This window comes from Labeo rohita, chromosome 19 (genome assembly GCF_022985175.1).
Source record: "Labeo rohita strain BAU-BD-2019 chromosome 19, IGBB_LRoh.1.0, whole genome shotgun sequence".
Classification (NCBI taxonomy): Eukaryota; Metazoa; Chordata; class Actinopteri; order Cypriniformes; family Cyprinidae; genus Labeo; species Labeo rohita.
In genome coordinates, this window is record NC_066887.1 from 16,446,009 (window position 1) to 16,455,929 (window position 9,921).

At 37.5% G+C, this 9,921-nt stretch overlaps 1 protein-coding gene across 12 annotated transcripts in view; it reads right to left on the minus strand.

The window, feature by feature from the left end:
- Positions 1-8,821, minus strand: part of adgrb2 (adhesion G protein-coupled receptor B2) — a 364,163-nt gene extending 355,342 nt beyond the window's left edge. For all 12 annotated transcript variants that reach the window (XR_007829792.1, XM_051136470.1, XM_051136468.1 and 9 more), the window contains exon 1: positions 8,211-8,821. The gene's annotated coding sequence lies outside the window, so the exon portion shown is untranslated. The remainder of the gene's footprint in view (positions 1-8,210) is intronic.
- Positions 8,822-9,921: the final 1,100 nt, after the last annotated feature.

Here is a 9,921-nt window from a genome sequence, read left to right on the forward strand (position 1 = left end):
TGCTTTTTAATGGAAAGTGATTTTCTGTTTGTCTTAATTACAGATTTGTTCATTCTTAAATCTGATTACTGTTGATATGTTGTGAACAGCAGCTGTCTTGTTCGAAAATATCAGTCTACAATTGATTTTTTTCATACTTCTCTTTTAATGCACTTTTAGTACATTGCACAGTCAGCTGCTCAGCTGCTGAAGAGACTACTTGTTCTCTTTGCTCTGCACTCATTGCCAGTCAAGTGTTCCAACCGTTTGAGTAATACAGACAAAATCTAACAAGTAAAAAAAAAAGCAGTAATGAATCACAGAGTGTGCCTACTGACAAATACCAATGACAAAGCGGCCCTCTATGACACCCAGCTATAGAACTGTCAGGAAGTGAAATTCAGAGCTCGGAGTCAAACACAAAATGAGAGATTGAGTTTGACCGTAAAAATACAGTGAGGGGAAAAAGCCATCAAGACCTTGTGTCGCTTCAAAGTCTCAGGGGTTCTTCCGTACAACAGCACAGAGGCTTAGAGACAAAGAATCAATACAATCTGTGAGGTTTTAACTTTCTCTCTTGGCTGAACATAATGGAAAAAAACATTACATAAAAGCAAATATCGCTGCCGGGCAGCGTGCTGAAACCGCAGAGTGCTACAAGTCTCGGAGTCACTGGAGGACTGAGAAAGATGATGACAGCTCCAAATGGTTGACCAGAGGACAACAAGGATAGATACTTGCATCAAAAAGCCCCACATATCAGCCCATGACTGTGTTCTCACTTATTTACAAATGGCTTATCAAAGGTCACTGTGCTTGTAGCTAGGTTAGATCTTAAAGGAGAAGTCCACTTCCAGAACAAAGATTCACATATAATGTACTCACCCTCTTGTCATCCAAAATGTTCATGTCTTTCTTTCTTCAGTCGTAAAGAAATTATGGTTTTTGAGGAAAACATTTCAGCATTTTTCTCCATATAATGAACTGATATGGTGCCCTGATTTTGAACTTCCAAAAGGCAGTTTAAACGCAGCTTCAAATGATCCCAAATGCGGTTGTAAATGATCCCAGCCGAGAAAGAAGGGTCTTACCTAGCGAAACGATCGGTTATTTTAATAAAAATAATACAATTTATATACTTTTTAATGCCAAACGCTCGTCTTGTCTTACTCTGCCTGGACTGTTTTTGTTCCAGTTCATGACAGTTAGGGTATGTCTCATGTTCTCCCTCAACTTCAAAATCATCCTACACTCTTAAAAATAAAGGTGCTTCACGATGCCATAGAGGAACCTTTTTTGTCTAAATGGTTCCATAAAGAACCTTTAACATCTGAAGAACGTTTCTGCTTCATAGAAGGTTCTTTGTGGTAAAAGAAGATTCTTCAGATCATAAAAAGGTAAGAAAGAGATGGTTATTTAAAGAATCTTTGACTGAATGGTTCTTTGTGGAATCAAAAATGGTTCTTCTATGGCATCACTGTGAAGAACCTTTTAAAGCACCTTTCTTTTTAAGATTGTATATCGCTGTTTTACCTTTTTTATTAAGGGTGTTTGATCTTCTTTGCATGTTCACTTTGCAAAGACTGGGTCGGTACTTCTGCAGCCATGTAGGATGATCTTGAAATGATTTTTGAAGTTGAGGGAGAAAATACGATTGTGGAGTTTTTCGACACACCCTAACTGTCTTGAGCCAGAATACACAGAGTTAAAGGAGAGAAAGGCAAGACAAGCATTTGAGATTAAAAAGTATTTAAATTGTATTTTTTTTTAATAAAAGTATCTGATCGTTTCGCTAGATAAGACCCTTCTTCATCGGCTGGGATAGTTTACAACTTTTGAGCCTCATTTAAACTGCATTTTGGAAGTTCAAAATCGGGGCACCATATCAGTCCATTATATGGAGAAAAATGCAGACATGAACATCTTGAATGACAAGGGGGTGAGTACATTATATGTGAATCTTTGTTTTGGAAGTGGATTTCTCCTTTAAAGGAGTAGTTCACCCAAAAATGACAATTCTGTCATAACTTTCTTTGGTCTTTGGAACTCAAGTTATTTTCAAAGAATGTCTCCGGGTTTATATTGTCAATGCTGGATTTAGCCCTTTCTGACTTTTATTGTATGCACAAAAACAACTGAAACATTTAATTAATTAGTTTGTCTGCTATATGTATGTTAATTTGGTAATGCTCACGCAATTAGAGTCATTTTCAACAAATCGATTCAGCTTTAGAAGGTCCTGCACACAAAATGGCCCACTACAAATATTGACACATGAAGATGGGTAGGAGCCAGAGGCACCCTGTTGATCGCAGCATCTGTGCCTCGAAACGCAGACTTCCAGCATTACAACACGACATGAACAATGGAAGCCGAACTAGATTTGGCTTTCCTGAATGATCACGTTTCTGGGGCCGAGAGCTGATAGCAGATAAGGCAGCTGTGCTGGAGGACGACAGACAGGAAAGCCTGCTGAAGCACAGACAAGAGGCTAAAGCGCATTTGTCAGGCAGTATTGCTCACCAGGGCGTTCCCAGCCAGTGAATGCGAGGTGACAGTGTTTGCAAGAATTAAAACATCACGCTTTATCTCACTGCCTAAACCTGATATATCATATTTTCAGTGAGGCGCTGCAGGAGCACGTACAGGAGAGCTTGGCGTATGGGCCAGAGCGGAAATGGGAGGGGGGGTTTTCTAAAACAATGCGACGGCCAGGGACCACTCAACCAGGCAAGACCAAGCTGTTGCCTGGCTCACGGTCCATATGCAGTTCTCTACACCCCTTCACATGCAGGAGACGGTGAAGAGCTTCGGTCCCCCTTAGAGGATCATGCAGCTCCCACACAGCCAGCGATATCCCTCCTGCTTTTCAAATGCAACAGATATATTAGAGCAAATGTCTTAGTTGTCAAAGCCTCCTTCATCAGCCTCCTCTTTGATGACATATTTAATAACATGTGGCATTTCATTTTAGCACAAAATGCAGCCATGCATTTAAAAAAAATAAAAAATGATAACACTTAACAATAAGGTGTCATTTGTATTGGTGTCAATGTATTAACTAACATAAACAATGAACAATACATTTATTGCACTATTTATTAATTTCTGTTAATGTCAGTTAATAAAAACACAGTTGCTCATTGTTAGTTCATGTTAGTTCACAGTGCATTAACTATAATTGTGATTTTAGTAATAAATTTAACATTAAAGGTGCACACTGAGTGCGAAATTCTCATCAAGATTTTTGCACGTTAAAAAATAAATACGTCTGTCACGATAAATTTGGATCAGGTTAAATTTTAAGCATTTTTGCATCCGTAGCAAGCATTTTAATAGGAAAGGATAACGAATAAGGAAAAAAAAAAACTAAACGCATACGATTCAGATTTGTTCAATGTTCAATTACCTTAACTAAGATTTATAAATGCTGTAGGTGTATTGTACATTCTTAGTTCCTGTTAACTAATGTAGTTAACTAATGTTAATGAATGAACCTTACTGCAAATTGTTAAATAAATAAATACATAAGGATCTTATGTATCATAGGGATGCATCAGTGTTCAAATTTTGGGCGCAATATTTTAATTCTGTTATGGCTGATAACCAATAAACATCTGATATTAAAATTTGATAACATTTTGTTACAAAAAAAAAAAAAAAAAACACTAGATACTAACTAAAAATATCTAAAACCAAAATCATTCATTTTAAATGTTGCATGTGAATTTATGCATCACAAAAACATAATGTTCAGTATAAAAACTGATATTCATTTTGACATTTGCTAAAGATTTACATGAAAATGTACTATTTAAAACTGTTACCGTTATTAAAAATTAATTTTAAGTGAGGGTTTGATCACAGCAAAGGTAATCCAAATGGGGACATGAGCATGTATAATTAAATATCTAATATCCACTAAAACCTATAAATTTTTAAAAATATTTTCGTTTATATACTAGCCAATACTGGTTTCGAAATACTCTTCAAAGGGGTAAAAGTTGGCTAAAACTATTAATATATGGGTAACACTTTACAATAAGTTTTAATTTGTTAACATTAGTTAACAAACTAACGTGAACAAACAATGAACAATACATTACACTATTTATTATTCTTTGTTGATGTTAGTTAATAAAAATACAGCCGTTCATTGTTTGTTCATGTTAGTTCACAGTACATTGACTAATGTTAACAACACAACTGTGATTTTAATAATGCATTAGTAAATGCTGATATTAACTTTAACTAAGATTAATAAATGCTGTAGAATTATTGTTTATTCTTAGTTTGTGTTAACTAATTTAGTTAACTAATGTACCTTATTGTAAAGTATTTTTTAACCAAAAGTTGTATCTGTTAACATTGTATTCTTATTAACTAACAGGTTAATAAATGCTGTAAAAAAAAACTGTATTGCTCATATTTAATTTTAACAAATGAGAACTTATTGTAAAGTGTTACCAATATGCAGCTGATCTTTTTGATATTAAATGTGCTGAAAAGAATAAACAGCAGTATGTACACTTGACAAATGAATTTGGTTATGCTCAGTGGCAAAACAATCAATAAAAAGATGCCTGTAATAGGACTTAAAGTAAGCAGGAAAAAAATTCATTGTAAGGGACAGTCTGTACCACTGCAGGAATTAAACTTAGGATTTTTCATAACTGATTAGTCAGTCGTTTTATCTAAACAAGTACTGTGTCTGTGTTCAGGAAGCCCTGTGTTATAGTCCTGCATCGTTCCCTCCAGCCCCCAATCAGACATGTTTCAGACGCTACTATACAGTTAGTGCAGCCCTTTAATAAGGCCATTCAACAAATAACTATAACCTTGTATTGAACAAAGCTACCAAAGTCCTCATGAGAAAGGTTCAATACAGAGCGGCACAAAACCACATTTGCGCATCTCGGATGCAGAATGTTATGCTTCAATGTAATCTCGGCGCTTGGGCTCATGGGATTTCTCTTGTTCAGCATTCAAAAGTTCATAACTCTTAAATCAAAAATATTATCTGTGCACAACACCTAGTATACAGCAGCAGTCTTTTGAGTCTGCAACTATTTATTAAAGCATTCATCTGCAGTATTCTGACAGACACCGGGAGTGGGTTACACACCATGAAGAATCAGACAGACTATACTGAATATAATATTATTAAATCTCTCCATAAGAGCTCAAACAAAAACCTAAGGATTCTGCATATCATTTTTAGAGAGGGTTTTACCATGCTAAAATGCATGTTGAAGCACATCCCACTATAACCATGCTAAAACACTCTTTGAGGAGTTGCATCATTTCATGATTTGGCATTTGAAAAAATGAAACTCGCAAAGCTCAGCTGTGCATTTTCAGCAACGTTAAAACATGATTTCAATTTACATATCTTAGATCTTGTTTTTTAGCTTTTAGTAAAGTTGGATCATTTTGGTGCAACTTTTTTAAATATTTTAAATAAAACTCATCTTGTAGCTTGGAAGTGTACAGAGTCTCCCCGGTTGGGAACCACTGCATTAGAGAAAACATTACCAAACATGTTCACGCTGTTCATTTTCATCTAGCAGTGCATGAGAGACATAATTCAATCCTTGTTATCACACAGCTACAGGTTCAGTACAGTACAGTGAATCCAACTGCATTGCATGCCAGGCATAAACAGACATAAACTGATCAACTTAGCATAAATGCCTCTCTTTCACACATCAAGCTAAAGGTATTATCCCCAGCAGCCTGTAGACCGGTTTTATTTCTCATTAATTAGTCAAGCTTAACCCTTAAATGCTGTCTGTATCCTGGGAGACTTTTAAGAGGCTGAAAGGGGGGTGAGTGGGCGGGCCTAATTTTAGATTAAAAATATTTTAAAAGAAGTTCCTGCAAAAATTCAGGTCAAATATCCTAAAAAATATTGCATCAACTCACTACCTTTATCTAAAAGTAACATGGCAACATGCTGTGAGAAGGCCACTGACCTTGAAGTAAATGTTCCCATCTTTTACCACAGGCGTATGGGACACCCCCACAGCGCAGGGGGCCCCCTCATGGCGTTATGAGCCAATTATAGTTAAACTTCCCTATCTACAACGATTTTTCTCTGCATAGGAGCTGCATCAAGCTGTGTGAATCCACTGATATTTAATGCGGCATAAAGTCGGCATTGATGCATTCACACAATAACAATTGCTGCATACAATGTATCACACACTGCAATGTTGATTTCTGAGATAGTATAATATGCTACCTTGAATTTATACAAGTTTATGAGAAATAGAAAATATTTTAGCACAGAAAATGAAAAACAAACATAGAGACACTGCCGATAATAGCATCAATGTATGCCATACTATTTCAGTAGGTGCGTTTCCATTACAGATTTGCGCAAAACTTTTGCAATGTTTTATGTTATGCGACTAAAGGGTCATGTTTTCCTCTCGCGATAAGTCAGGGCGATGGATGTTGGTAGGTTTACGTATATCGTAGCCACTGGATTAGACATTAATTTTAATCGTGGAGATGTAGGCATCTATCTTTACAGAAGCAGCGCGGAGAGCCGCTTTTGGAACGGAAATGAGCCGCGGTGCACCTGGTACAAGTGATCAGCTCAGCAGAATTGTACAGTGTAAATAAGGGGTTATCCAAGCCAGTTTTGAAAGAAATATTTTCATTTTTATTCATTTTCGTAATTTGTTTTTCACCCAAATAGCTTTACCATTTAACGCACTTTGTTATTTTTATCATTATTATACCTATATATCTGCTAATTAAAAATCCAGTTTTCTTCCTGTAAAAGTGGGTATGGCCATTTGTAAAGTTTATGGGTCTGGCTTCTGCCTCACCTGCGTCCAGCTATTTTAACTGTACAAAACAGCTTGTTTTGCTGCTTGACATTGCAAATCGGTGTGTCTTACCATGTTATTTTAATGAATTATCTTATGAGCACACTGGTTTGTACTGCAAGTTGTTATTTTTCTCGCTATTTCCCTATAGCAGATAATGAACCGGAAGTCGCCCCCATAGGCTTACCTTCGCCTTAAAGAAAAGCTGAATACGTCGGGCACAATCACAGCTTCTGCTTTTAAAAATAAGTTGGATCAATAAAAACGCTCGTAGCCGACGTCACAGATTGTGGGGCCTCCTGCCAAGTCTCTAACATATTATTTTTAGCTCCAAAGCAATATTTTTGAAAAATTACGCTGCATTATTTCAGTCCTAATGTGTCGGAAAATAGCAAGGTACTTTCATGTTCGTGTCTGTTAAAGGGTTAATGCACGTGCCGTCCGTGTGCGCTTCATTCCATAACAGACTCTTACATCAAAGGACGTCTTCTCTAGGAAGATCTACTCAATGTGGTGGCATCTGAGGGAAAAAAATGTAAATGTAGATCAGAGTATTAGCGCAGAATATATTATCGTTAGTGGCTGCAGAAGAAACCGAGCTGAAAGAGCAGTTGTGAAGACGCGTTCAACAGATGGGCGACTGCTCTTCCTCACGGCCGCAGACCTGTACGGACAAATCTTGCTTTGATTAATTAGCATAAAGCCTGGTCGGGAATGTTAATTGAAAGGCAGCTGCATTGGCTTATTGACTAAACGATTATCAGCGTGTAGGTTATTGATAGAAACTGAATTCTATTTTAAGTTGCGGCGTTAAAGGCAACTACAGCGGGCGCCAAATCACAGTTGTATCACCTTCAAATAACATTACAGTCGCGCGGTGACAGTAGAGACGGTCTTTAAACGTCGATATGAACACAGTATGACGACAAATCCAACGGAACATACAGCTGTAGGGGAAACCGAGACGCAACCTTCAATATAATGTTTTTTACTTATAGTTTTCCTATGAGACTTAGTGATTGATCATGCCACTCAATGCAAGCTGTCATGAACGTGGTCTGACTGGTATAAAAAGACATTTTCTATAAGTTAATGATCGAGGCATTAATAGAAAGGGCTATTCTGAATGCATTTCTGTTCTAAATGATGCTTATTAGGATAGCTAATACATAGTGCACTTAATTCTGAAGAGAAAAAATGACACTTGGTATAAATTCACAGGCGATACTTTAACATATTCCAACTTACAGGATAATGAAGTAAATGGATTCAAAGTGGTCGGTCTATCATAATACGCTGGTATTTTCAGACCATTCAAATGCACAGATTGCGAAGCAACGCAAAAACAGTTATATCGTATGGATATTCAAAGAAACAGAAGCGAAAACATACCTTGTCTCTGTCAGCAGTAGTTATTCTATATTCCCCGATTTGTTCCGTAGATGCAAATGCAATTTGCCATCCATGACACGACTCAGTTTGAGAGATTGAGTATCTTTTACCACAATCTACCCTCGCAAAAACGAATCCGAGCAATTTTCGGGAGGATGAGAAAATAAAAAACTGAAAAGGCAGATACTAAATAACATTAGAATAGAAGGGGAGAAACAATAAACCTAATCAAACAAAAAAAGAAGAGAAAACAAAGAAGGGAAATAAGAATAATGCGATAAAAAAGAAAATGCGGTAGAAAACGTATTGACTTTAGTTCACAAACTGAGGGCTCCAGTAATTCCACGCTGCGTCTCTGTATTCCAAACGCACTGAGTGCGCTCTGCAACGGGGAACGCCGATCTATCCGTTTATTCCCAATCTGCTGCGGTTTTACTTCCAGGACTTCAACTTGCAGTAGCATCACTTACACCTGAGCGTCCGTGTGAATACACATTAGCTTTTTCTCCCTTTCGGCTTCGGCAGAACCCTTTCCATGCACTGGCATCCGCGCTATCGGTAAAGAACCGCCGCACTCAGTCAGGCGTCTGGATGCCCGCATTCACTGTAGCAGCGAGGAGGATAGAGGCGCGTTCACGCTCTTCTTTCTCAAGGGAGTTGGACGCGCGCGCTGCTCACCTACGTCAGCCGGCGCGTGCTCCAAATAGAACGCTGGAGAAGTTCGTTCCGAATTCTCATTTGGCAATTCGATTTCGCAGCTCGGAATATGATATCACGTTTTATTATGCTTCCTTTCTGTCCGCAGGTTGGAAGGGTTGTATTCAAAAGGAGAATGAAGTGAGTAGACAACTTGACACCAAATGAACCAAACACACGTCTACGGTGTGGGAAATTTCACGCCACCCCAGTTTCTCCATGGTCTAAATGTTTCATGGGTACAATAGTTTTTGAAGCTATGCATGGACTGTTTGACAAACTGTGGTAGGCTATCAAAGAGACACCAACCATATGATTAAATGTGTTGAAGCATTAAAAATATTGAAGCAGCACTTTGCAAGTTACAAAACTCAGCACTCTGGCATGGAATGATACAGCCTTTTATGTCCGTGAAGTAAGTTCAGTTGGTGCATCAGTCAGCATAAATTGGTCTGTATTAACCAGTATTTCTTAAGCAAAATGAGACTCTTTCATTTTGTTCTGAATATTTTATGATCTGGGTGAATCATGATCATATCTGAATTCACAGTTACTGCTTATTTACTAAAATTAACTGATTACAAAAGCAAGTATGGGTAAGATAAGCTAGAAAAGGGGGTTGAAGAAACTGCAATAGAATTGTCTGTAATTGTATGGCTATTCCCAAGTTTCCTACACCTTCCCCCCGGAAGTACACCTATGGGTGAGACTTCCGGTTCATTAGCCGCTATAGGAAATAACGAAAAGAATAACAACGTGCATTAAATGGTAAAACTGTTTCACTACAAGTGTGCTCATAATAAAGATAATATATTCAAATAATATGGTAAGACACACCAATCTGCAATATCAAGCAAAATATAAAAATAGCTGAACATGGATGAGACCGGAAACCAGACCCATAAAATTTGCAAATATCCGCTCCCACTCTTACGGGAAGAAAAAGGTGAAAAGAAAGTTTCTAGATCAGTGAAGTGTCTTAGATTTACTGCATGTTTAAAATATTCCTGGAGAT